The following is a 12,562-nucleotide window of genomic DNA, read 5'->3' on the forward strand; positions in this document are numbered from 1 at the left end:
GATATCTCGCGGCGTGACACCAATTGATCTTATCGAAGCGAATTTTGGAGGTCAGGACCGTCTTAGTTAATTCAGCCTGAATGATATTGGCCACCTAACATATTAGAAAGAATAGAAATACCGGTGACAAAGAAAGTCGTAGCACTCGCGACCTCTGATTCTTCGCCTGATTTATTTTTTCGCTACTCGTCAATTCATACTAAAACGCATAGTAGCGTACTGCATCAGATTTTCTCTCAATTCAAAGAGGTCGAATAGCGATAGGGTTACTGGGGAATTATCGGTGGATGAGTTAAAAAACGCGGAAATGACCATATTAAAGGTCATACAAGGCAAATCTTTCTATGAAACCATAAAGCAAATCAAAACTGGAAGAGATATTCGCATGTCAGTCATAGCTCTTAATCCATTCATAGATGATCGGGGTATTTTAAGGGTTGGCGGAAGACTAGCGAGAAGTAATCTATCCCATGATCAAAAACATCCGGCATTATTGCCAAAAGGACACTTTATTACACATGCAATAATACGCGAAAGTCACGAAAAAATATATCACGGTGGGAAACAAGCAACGCTTAACGCCATCCGCGAAAGTTTCTGGCCAATAAACGGGCGAGCCAGTGTAAAACGTGTAATAAACAAATGCATAATTTGTAGAGATTAAAAGCGAATCATGCCTAACTACCAAATGAGCGATTTACCAGCAAATCGGATACAGCAAATGCGACCATTTCTACATACCGGTGTATGTATTTTTGTGGTCCTATATTTATAAAGGAAAAAAAAACATCGAAATCGCAGACGTATCAAAGTATATGTAGCCGTATTCGTCTGCTTCAGTACAAAAGCAGTACATGTATGATCGGAATCGATTATAACCAAAAATCCATAGTAACTAAAATCGATAGTTACTATGCGCCCACTAAATCGATAAAGAGTTACTAGTAACTAGCATCCATAACCCCCACCACTCGACCTTCGAGTGAGTGCACCCTGCAGGGCCCATTACCAAAGACATTCAGTCTATTTTACCGCTGGACGCCTACGAGGACACTTGGAAACAAAATAATCGGAGACAAAGAGCGAGAGGATCATAGAAAGACAAAGAGTTTATCTGTTAAGACGAATACGTCTTACAGATATAACACCAGTGGTAGATCGCAGGAGCGATATTAACACCACAATAATCGAAAGTAAAGGCGATAATTAACCCATTTGCATCCAAGCGCGGAATAATCCACGAGTCGCGACAGTCAGCTATCACCAAGCGCGGAATAATCCGCGGGGCGCGATTGTCAGCTATCACCAAGAGCGGAATAATCCGCGAGCCTACGTTGATTTTTCTTACCAGTTGCAACATATTCTTCAATTGCATCAGACCACGTTTAACCATTTGTGAGAGCGTTCCAGTTCTTTGAGTTTAATATACATCAGTGTATTCTAAAAAAGTTTTACTTTTTCTGTGAAAATCTTCCAAATTGCCACTATTAGTAAGTGTTGCCAATCTATATTTGAATTCGAAAATCCAAGTTTGGAAAGCAATCTTATTTTGTAATATAATCTAAAATTTAGTATGCCCCAATGGATATTGAGTATCCTGATTCGGAATCAAGTAATGAGGTACGACTTTCTAGAAGACGTTGCCGGAGATTTCGTCAAGTTCTGATAGCGAAAATGAACAGAGCGATAGTTTGATAAATGAAGAGTACGTGCGGAAAGCCGAAAATCATACTCCGATTATACATCGTTTTACAAATGTGGGTGGTGCAACTGTAAATACACGGGTCTGTCGAGAGGGGAGGTTTTTGAATTATTTTTTAACAATGAATTAATTACAAAAGTAATTACGGAAACCAATAAGTATGTTGCAAGCGACGCAGACTTTATATCTCTTAAAGGGGACGAATTAAAAGCATTTATTGCAGTAAATATTTTAATGAGTCTATATAATTTCCAAGCCCATGATTTAAAGCTATTGGTCAACAGATAAAAGTATAGAAACTCCGTATTTTAAGAATGTCATGAGCCGTAGCCGATTTATTTCTATCTCACAAAATTTACACTTTTCCAGTACAAATAATCCTAATAACCCATTGTCTAAAATTCGAGAAGTTATTGAAATTGTAAAGAAAACTTTCATTCGTATGTATGTCCCAAATAAAAACATTTCCATTGATGAATCACTAATAGCATGTAGAAGTCGTTTACATTACATACAATTTATTCGAACAAAACGTGCGAGATTCGGTGTCAAATTTATAAAGTCTGTGATTCACAATCACTATACATACATAATTTCAATATATATAGGAGGAGATAAAACTGCTACAGGATCTGCTGGCAGGAATGTTGTATTGAATTTGTTAAAAGAGAGTCAATTATTGCACAAGGGGTATTGCTTATTCATTGATAACTGGTACAGTTCACCAACATTATACCGAGAATTATATAATATGAAAACAAATGTATGCGGAACAGCGAGAATAAATAGGAAAGAAATGCCTCCAGAATTAAAATCATGCGTATTACAAAAAGGGGAATCTGTTATATTTAGTACAAAAAGATGGCGGCGATAAAGTGGAAGGACAAGAAAGATGTCGTTATGCTAACTACTATGCACGATTTAAGTTTTGTTGAAGGAAAACGAAACCGATGTACTGGAGAAAATAGTTTAAAACCAACCGCAGTAGTAGATTACAATCAATATATGGGTGGAGTTGATGTTGGCGACCAGATGTTAAGCAAATTTCATACTATTCGACGATGTAAAAAGCCTATAAAAAAATATTTTTTTATTTTATTGACATGATGTTGCTAAACACTTATGTAATTTTTAAAAATCATAAGAAAGATCGATCGTTTCATGTGTTTTAAACAGTTATTAGCTGAAGAAATTATTGATAAATATTTACCCAATATGAATGTAAATAAGGCACCTGTCAATGATTCCATTACGAGATTTACTGGCAGACATTTTCCTGTACGGATACCTGCAACTCCAGCAAAGGGAAATAGAATTTCAAAACGATGCGTTCTATGCCTAAGTATGTCAATTCGAAGGGAGACAGTATTTAAATGCCATGTTTGTGATAAAGCATTATGTATTGACCACTTTAAAGAATTTCACGAACGTTAATTTATTATATGTTCATTTTAACTAAAATAAGTTTATTTTATTTATAAAAAATATTTGTTTATCCTTTTGTGTAAAAAAATGTAAAATGCGATATATACTTTGTATAAATCGTTTAAAAAGTACATTTTTAATGAGCTCGATGATTTTTATCATGAATCATCATCGATAATTTCGATGCCCGTTACTGCACATACGATCGACCGCGCGTGGTGATACGCGTCATTCGTTTGTTGAACGTCGCTGATGTTTTGATGTGGAAGCTTAAGTAGAGCGATGATGAAAATGGGTTAATTCTTGGACTTACGATCGTTTTGTTGAAGCTAGGGAAAATTGTCAACAGGTAACAACCAGAAATTTACAACAATGGGTCTTAGCAGCAGCAGGACAATTTCCGGATCTTGAATTCAAGGCTATGGAAAGCTAGGTGACGAAGTTTAAAAAAACTATGGCATTCGTCAAAGAAAAATAAAAAAATTTGTTTCAAAAATGAAAGCAGCAACAATAGAAGATACCTTGGCATCTGCAGCAATATTTCAGAAACAAACACTGAAATTAATAACAAATTTTAATGAAGACTGTATGTAGAATAATGGCGTCAGCCTGTGAGAGGAATATTGGAGAGCAGATCTTGCCCCTATTTAAGCAACAATCCATGACTCTTTCAGGAGCACAGCTACGACAGAAGATGGATATCTTGTCAACATTGCCAGAAACTACAGATCAAGTGTGATTCGTTTCCATATGGACTTAGAGCAATGGAATTACACTTTTAGATCTTACCAACAAGTCCACATTTTGGATGTCCTATGCAATCTATTCAATGTTCCATTTTCGGTATATGCCTAACATATTTACAGATGGGTTGTTAATATCTGCTAACAAATTCTCACCTCCAGGGTTCCCTGGTTCCTTCAACCAGTGGACAATGCATGCAGGTGGCAATCAGGGTATATTACAGAAATATGGACCTGATCACCATCTTTGTATAAGACGTGTTATGTTTATATGGACTTTGATCACGATTGACTGGATCTGGGGATAACCAAGTTTTTTTGTTCGACTTTTCAAAAATGATAAGACACCCGAAGTAATCAAACTGATTAAAGCGAATCTTCGATTAGCCTTTGATAAAGTTGAGTTAGCTCTTAAATTAGAAGAGACTTGAACTCTAGCCACATCACTTGTTATCAACGAGCTTACCATATAGAGGGTGTAAAAGTTCCAGGGGAAAAGCCTTAATAGAGCTTTTGCTGGTTCAGGTGATATTAACTCTGGTGTAAATGCTATTGTTACCACAGCAGTCAATGAGGAACAAGTTTGGCAGAGCAGCAGAGTGACCCTCTCCTGGGACCAGGCTTTGCTCTATTGGAAATACTATTAACCCTTTTAGGGGATGTGTTCTTCAGGGCCATAGTTCCCTTGAATAAAGAGCGACTAGTGCTTCTCACATTACTATCTTCTGATTTTGGTTATCTCCCAATGCAGTTGTTGACGAATTTCTTATATGCGGGTCACCAGGATACATTGAGTGAATCTTTAAGTTTACTGAGATTTGTGTGGGATCACTATGATAGATATAAGCAATTTATTGCAGGAGCAGTACGTTTCCACAGAGGGTCATTAGACAAGCAGAGTCTACTTCAATTGGTGTTAGAGCCATCTTCCCTAAGTATAAGCAGACCAAAGCTACCTGAAGCATTGATCAGATCAAGAGTGGAAGACTTCTTGTTAAAATCTGAGAATATTAGAAATCAACAATTGCGTAAAATGTTTACCAGCTGCCAATCAGAGGATCAATTGCAGTTAGCCGAGGAATTATTGCAGATTAGACCTATAAACACAGCCCTTATCCATTCTCTGTTTGAATACTAACATATAGGATCCTTATTAGGTACTCTTTCAAGGTTTAACAAGATTTCATCAATTGTCAAGCTAGTTGGGATGAATAAAGTAGGGACTGAGGAGGTTTTGTTTCTCGAAGCAGGTGCGCGATTTGGATATCAAAAACCTAAAATACTTTTAGTAGGATTGATACTGCACCAGTATCTAACAATCATTTTATAAAAGAACTGACTAGGTTATGTCCTCATGAGTACCAAGAATTCTGTATAAACATCAAATGAGCTGGAACTGCATATTCACTCTAAGACTATTTTTGATTTCCTATACTTACAAGTTGCCTAATGAGCTAATCACGGGCCCTTATACTCCACCCCCTGGAGAGCAAACTAATCTTTGAAGATGATCCGTCCTAACTAAGTTGTAATACCGACCAATCTAAGGTGACGACGCCGTCGCTACCTAACCGATTTCGCGCGCAATACAAACAGTCAAGTACCTTAATTTACCGAACAAAGACTATGTAATTAATTCTCAAACAGGTATGTAAATGCAAAAAATCCTAAAATTATCGTCGCAGAATTAGCAAGGAATCCAATAAACAAGATCAAGAGGTATAGCACAATTCAAGTTATTATTTTCTTTCTCGTTTGATTTGCAAAAAGCATTGCCCTATCCAAAAAACTATGTTTCTAGCAATTATATACGTGACCAAAATGGTCGAATCCCTCCCAATGAGTTCTATTAAACAGTTTAACGCTGGAATAAGTGAGATAGGACAGGATAGAAATGAGCAAAACACTTTTACACGGCACAAAGCTACTTGCCTCGGCATAAAAACTCTCACGGAATTGAGAGAAAAGCCGGGGCAAGAGAACAATTTATTCAATAAACTGATGAAGCATACAATTACAAACAAAACGCTGAAAGAAAATATATTAATAGAATAAACGACGCGAGGTACCTTTTGGTCGCACGCTAGAGAGCTCTCTTACCGTTCGCTTCCGACGCAAGACGACAATCGAACGCACGCGGTTTCTTATCGCACCTAACGATGGCCTGTCTGGCCAGAACCTTATCTCGCGTTGGTAGCCCGGCGACCGGTTGCAGATAATTCGCAACGAGCACACGTGGGGAGCCTGGAGACAAGTTGTGGATAAAACGGTACAACGCTCCGACTAGAAGCCCACGTGAGGAGCCGGACGGCAGGTTGCAGGCAATTCGCTACACCTGGCCAGCTAGACGCCCACGAGGGGAGCCTGGAGACAGGTTTTGGATAAAACGGTACAACGCTCCGACTAGAAGCCCACGTGAGGAGCCGGACGGCAGGTTGCAGGCAATTCGCTACACCTGGCCAGCTAGACGCCACGTGGGGAGCCTGGAGACAGTTTGTAGATATCCGTACAACTGCCTGACTAGAAGCCCACGTGGAGAGCCTGTTGGAAACAAAAACCAAAAAACTCCACACACTCCTCACTCACTCACACCGCTCTATTCACGTTGCCTAGAACAAAGGCCAAGATAATGAGAAGCTCAAGATGAGAAAAAACACTGTTGGTAGCTCAAACCAGAGTGCACACCAGAATGAGACTCGTGCGTGCACACGGCCCCACGCATCCTATTCCCCCCGCACACCTCAAGACGCTCTCCCCTGCCTCTTGCATGGTAAGGCGTGTCCGCACGCATCTCGACAGCCCTTGCGCGCCCTCGCAACTTAATTAACGCATACACCGCCTATCCTATTCCGCGCGCAATATAAATTATTCTAACAACGTAAATATCGCCGAACATCCCGCCCGCCTTCGTCGTACTGACGAACCAAACCGAGCTACGGTTGACTGGTTGTCTCAACCGTCCCTATCGTCGAACCTGAGGGGGCACAGACGCGCAATGTGGCGCTGACGCAAAGAGGTGCTGGTCTTCCACGGTGACCACTCGCACCAACCCGTCCGGGCCAGGGTGCAACTCGGTGACCCTGCCCAACGGCCATTTTGGGGGGTACCGATCATCCCTTATCAGTACCAGCTGCCCGACTCGGAAGTTCTCAGATGGATTCCTCCATTTCTCTCGACCCTGTAAATGTGACAAGTACTCGTTTGACCACCGCTTCCAAAAATTATTGCGGACGCGCTGAAGAAGTTGAAACCTATTTAACCGGTTCTCCGGCAAAGTAGGATAACTCGGCGTCCTGAATCAAAGCCGACACTCCCTCATTGAGGAAGTGAGAGGGAGTGAGCCCTTGCAGGTCGTCTGGGTCCGAACTCAGCGGGCCCAATGGACGAGAATTAAGGCAGGCCTCGATTTCCACGAGAACGGTGGAAAGCTCCTCAAAGGTGAGCGTATGTTCACCCACAACTCTTTTCAAATGGTGCTTGACCGACTTGACACCAGCCTCCCACAGCCTACTATAATGCGGAGCATTGGGGGAATAAAGTCCAGCTCGTTCCGTCGTTAGCGAGGAGAGGCAACCCTATGATAAAAGTCCGAAGCCCGGCGGAACATAGCCTTAAGCTCCTTATCGGCCCCTTGAAAATTGGTAGCGTTGTCACTATAAAGGTTTCGGCAAATACCACGTCTTCCTACGAACCGACGATATGCACAGAGGAAAGATTCCGAGGATAGGTCGCTAACCAGCTCGAGGTGGATAGCACGAGTAGCGAAGCAGACAAACAAAGCGATGTATCCTTTACCCGATCGGTTTCCACGACCCTTTGACATCCTCACTTTTACAGGACCCGCATAATCAAGGCCAGAATTAGCGAAAGCCCTACTCCCTACCACTCGATCCACGGGTAACTCACCCATAAGTTGGTGAGCTAGCTGAGGCTTAGCCCTTTGGCAAGGCATACAGACTCGAATAACTGATTTGATCAACCGATTCCTGCCTAAGACCCATACCTGCGACATCAGGTAACCCAATGTTAAAGCCGGACCCCCATGGAGGCATTGTGGTGTGCGTGCCGCACAAATAGTCGACTAAGATGCGAGTGTTGAGGCAAGACTGGCGGGTGTTTCCGATCAAAAGCTAGATGAGAACGTGTCAACCGGCCTCCCACCCGTAAGAGACCATCCCCCTCACTCACGAAGGGGTTCAATGTGCTAAGCCGATTACCTTTCGGCAATCTCTTCCCTGCTTTCAAGAGTCCGATCTCTGTCGAAAAGGCGGTTGCCTGGGCTAGGCGAATGACCAGTATTCGTGCGTCGGAAATCTCAGCACTGGTCAAAATGAGACGAAGACCCTACCCCTAGTGAGCGGCCGCTCCGCAACCGAACGACGGGTCGCCTGCAATAAGCGACAAATCGAAGAAGCTTGGTTAAAGAGGAGAACCGAGTCAGGATCTCGGACTCATTCGAGCTGTAGCGGACGTGGTTCACTCGAACCGTTTCAATAGAACGTGGCCACTGGACGGGAGGCCCAGCCAGCCATGAAGGGCCGTGCCACCATAGGGCACTCTTGGCTAACTCTTCCGGTGCTACTCCTCGCGAAGCCAAATCGGCAGGATTCTCCTTGCTCGGGACATGTGACCATGAGGCTGATGGTAGTTGAGTCTGAATAAGGGAGACACGGTTGGCTACAAAGGTTTTCCAGTGGCATGGATGCTTACGAAGCCAAGTAAGCACAATCTGGCTATCTGACCAGGCAAAAATTGGGCGTTTCTGTAAGAAATCCAAACTCGTTAAGTGACGGATAAGCTTAACGAGAAGAGCTGCTCCGCAAAGTTCTAAATTAGGAATACTCACAGTCTTTACCGGAGCTACCTTAGATTTTGAAGCTAATAGCGACACCTGACACCTCCCATCACCCTTATCAATACGCAGGTATACCACCGCGGCGTACGCACGCGAGGACGCATCAGAGAAGCCATGAATCTGGTAGTAAGAGTTCGAAAGTACCACCTTACCAGCGCCCTACGGATAAACTCGGCAAGGTAACCAAACCTTGCCAATATTCATACCAACGCTCACGAAGCTCCGACGGTAAGGGTGAGTCCCAATCACACTTAAAAGCCACATATCTTGCATTAATATTTTGACAACAACCGTAACCGGGGAGAGCCATCCTAATGGATCGAATAAGCGAGCGATATTCGACAAAACGGATCTTTTGGTGTGGGCGGCAGCTAAGTCTGCTACGCTAGCCACATCGAACCTAAATTCGTCCTGTTCCGGGACCCATCGAACCCTAACGTTTTGACAGTCTGATCACCTTCTATGTGTTTCTCCACGCCCGGTCGTGCAGAATCTGGAAGAACCTCTATAGAATTAGCCGCCCACTTATCTAACTGGATGCCCAAGAATCTAAACTTGACCAGTTCATCCCTCTTTCTAACGCCGTCGGTATGTCATCCGCACCGGCAAAAGTGTCGTCGACATACGTCTCCGACTCCAAACACCGAGACCCCAATGGATACCGCGAACCTTCCTCCCGTACCAACTGCGACAGAGTACGAATCGCCAGGTAGGAGAGCAAGCTGTGCCATAAGTGACAGTTTTAAACGAAATTCCACCGGTTCCGATGCTGCGTCGGGCGACCAGATAATCCGCTGGTAGTCCTGATGTTCCGGCTCCACTCGAATCTGACGAAATCTTTACAATGTCAGCCGTGAACGCCACTCGGTACCTACGCCAATTGAGCAAGATTAAAGAAAGATCGCTCTGTAATGGAGGGCCTGTAAGTAAAAAGGAATTTAGCGAGTGTCCGTCCTCGTACGCCGAGAGGCATCGAATACCACCCTTAGTTTCCACCTGGATTCATCCTGCTGCACCACGGCATGGTGAGGTAAGTACCATGTCTCTCAGCGCAGGACCACCGACCTCGGGACTCGTGACATGTGGCCTAGCTCCTCGTACACCCTCATGAAGTCACGGTACGCCTGAGCCAATCGTGAATCCCGTGCAAACCTACGGTGCAAACAAGCAAGAGAGCTAAGGGCCATCCGTCTTGTCTCTGCGACCACTGGGGGAAGCTCCTGCTTCAGCGGTAGCCGCACCACGTACCGACCTCTCCAATCCCTCCGATGCGTTTCCTGAAAAATTAACTCACATTTCTCCTCCTCTGGTTTTATCTCTTAGGTGCATCCGACACCTCCTCCAGCTCCCAAAACTGCTGCAAAATGTGATTCAACTCCTCCTGAGACGAACAGTGCAAAACCAGCGAAGAAGAGGTAGTCGCTGTCGCCTCCGCCCGCCGTGCAGCTCCTCCATCCACACGTCCGGAGATGATCCACCCAAGCGCCGTATCCTGCGCGACGAGCTGCGACGTCGAGGATCTTTTAACCCCGGCCGGAGTAATTGGCCGTAAACATCGGCACCTAAAATTACATCTATCCGCTTCGAGACGACAAACTCAGGATCTGCTAACGGAATGTCCTTGAACAGGTCTCCGCCAACCCTGGAAGTATAATTGACAGACGGAAGCAGAGAAGTTAGTTTTGGTAACACCAGAGCGTCCACCTCGACCTGGAAGGTGGTATCGACCGCCGACCGGATAGTAACTCGTACCCCCGACCGGGCCGTACCCGCGTCTCCTGCCCCAGTCCTGAAAGAGGCACATAAGTACGCCGCTTAGGCAATCCGAGTAACTGCGTGATCGTTTCGGAAACAAAGGAAACCTCCGATCCCTGATCCAGAAGCGCTCGTGCCCATGTTCCCTTCCCCTTAGTACCTGCTACCCAAACTCGTGCAGTAGCAAGCAGAATACTCCTAACGCTACCGGACGTAGCCGCATGCAAACTCACTGGCGGCGCACCAGTCCCATTAATTCCCGAACCTCCCGCCACCGTTCTGGAAACGAGTTTCTGCATTCCTACTCTACTGGGCGTATGGATAAGCGTATGGTGCTTGCCCTTGCACGCGGAAAAGCGCCCCCTAGAGGGACAAGACTTCCCGAATGCATCCTGAGACAATTGGCACACAAGGCCAAAACGCCCAACCTCTCGTATCCGCTCCGGTAACGCCATTGACCTGCACCGATAACACCCAGCCACCTGGTGTGGACCAACACAAAGTGGACACTGGACACCACTTCCAAACCCCTTAGTCGTGATCCCCGAAACCTCGAATGGTGAACCTTGCGCAAGAGACCTGATCTAGGGGGGCTACCCTTTTTTCCCCTCGGTTTTCCCCCTGCATTTCACAATCCCGCGCCCTCTTCTCGAGAAATCCGATCAATTCCGCGAACGTGGGCATAAAGCAGGGCCCAGGGGCGCCTCTCCTTCCTGACTCCGATCCTGAAGCTGTGCTCAACCCCTCCATCGAGATGAGTTCCGCATTCCACGACTTACGCGTGTCCACATCCAATCGCGTAACCATCAAGAAATAAAGTACGCTATCCCAATTTTCTAACGGCGAACCCGCATTCTTCAGAGACCTAACTATACACTGCATCCTATCAAGGAGTGAACGCAGCTCCGCGATGGACTACCTCTTAAGACGCGGAAGATCCAACAATGCCTGAAGTTTTTAAACAGAAGGAGTATCGGATTAAAATATCGTGCCTTTAACGCCTTCCAAGTGCTAGCCTAATTCCCAGTGCTAGTCGACACATCTTTAATCAATCCTGCAGCCTCACCGACTAGGCACGATTTCAAATATCGCAACTTGGTGGTATCGTCCAGTCGCAAGGAATCGTGCATCATGGACCTGAAACTGTAAAAAAAGTTCTCCCAATCCTCCTCATCGCCCGAAAACTTCGGCAGAGACATCTTTGGGAGCTGCGAATAACTCGGATCTAATCCGGACCCCTGGGGGTGGGAAGATTCCCTTGTGGTAGGCGCCTCTGATTGGACAAGCTGTCGACGCAACGCTACGAACGAAGGCTTCATATGCCTCACGGATTTTCTTAATTTCATCTCTATCATATACGGGTCGCTGAGGGCGTCCGGCCTGACTGCGATCTCTTCGTGGGTCTGCCGCACCGCCGCAAATACCGTAGCCAACGCATCTATTCCCGGCTGAATCAGATCGACCTCCAGGGACGCAAGCGGTCTAGCCACTAACCGACGATGGATACTCTTAAGCTCGGCGAGACGTCCTCTGCAGGGCGACCAACTTGATCAAAGCAGCAGGAGGCATGATGAGCGAATCTAAAAACGTAAAATGGAATTACTAAATGTAACGACAACTAGAACACGGAGGGCTGCTGTCTTGTCCCCACTCTTGCTCTCCGAAACGGTAGACGAAGGAGAGGGGAAAGAGAAGATCGCGCGTGCTAGAAGACCCGGATCTTTAACCCGTAACCAAGGAAACGCGGCGCTATGACGCCCCACCGTGGACCCCCTCTCAGAGCCCCTACTACTCGCTGTTCGCGTCCCCACTAACGGGCCTAACGCTCAGCCTAAGTCTCAAACCGGAAGAAGGAACCCGTGCGGCTGGAAGTGAAGCGCTAGCTAAGTGGGGTAAGCCGTGCGGCTAGAAGTGAAGACCCAACACGTGGCACGTCTCGAATCCAAACGCACCACGCGATCCCACGGAAAAGAACGTTGACGCACACTCAGACAAAGCCACAAAGAAGTCCACAACAAAGAACCGAGGAACAAAGACGCAAGCGTTTCCGATTTACGAATTTCTCAATCCAACCTATCACTC

At 45.3% G+C, this 12,562-nt stretch overlaps 1 pseudogene; it reads left to right on the top strand.

Annotated features, from left to right (window-relative positions):
- Nucleotides 1–307: 307 nt before the first annotated feature.
- Nucleotides 308–3,560, top strand: LOC122522704 (annotated as a pseudogene).
- The last annotated feature ends 9,002 nt before the right edge of the window (nucleotides 3,561–12,562 follow it).

The sequence above is a fragment of the Polistes fuscatus genome, unplaced genomic scaffold (assembly GCF_010416935.1).
Source record: "Polistes fuscatus isolate 324 unplaced genomic scaffold, CU_Pfus_HIC Scaffold50, whole genome shotgun sequence".
NCBI classification, from domain to species: domain Eukaryota; kingdom Metazoa; phylum Arthropoda; class Insecta; order Hymenoptera; family Vespidae; genus Polistes; species Polistes fuscatus.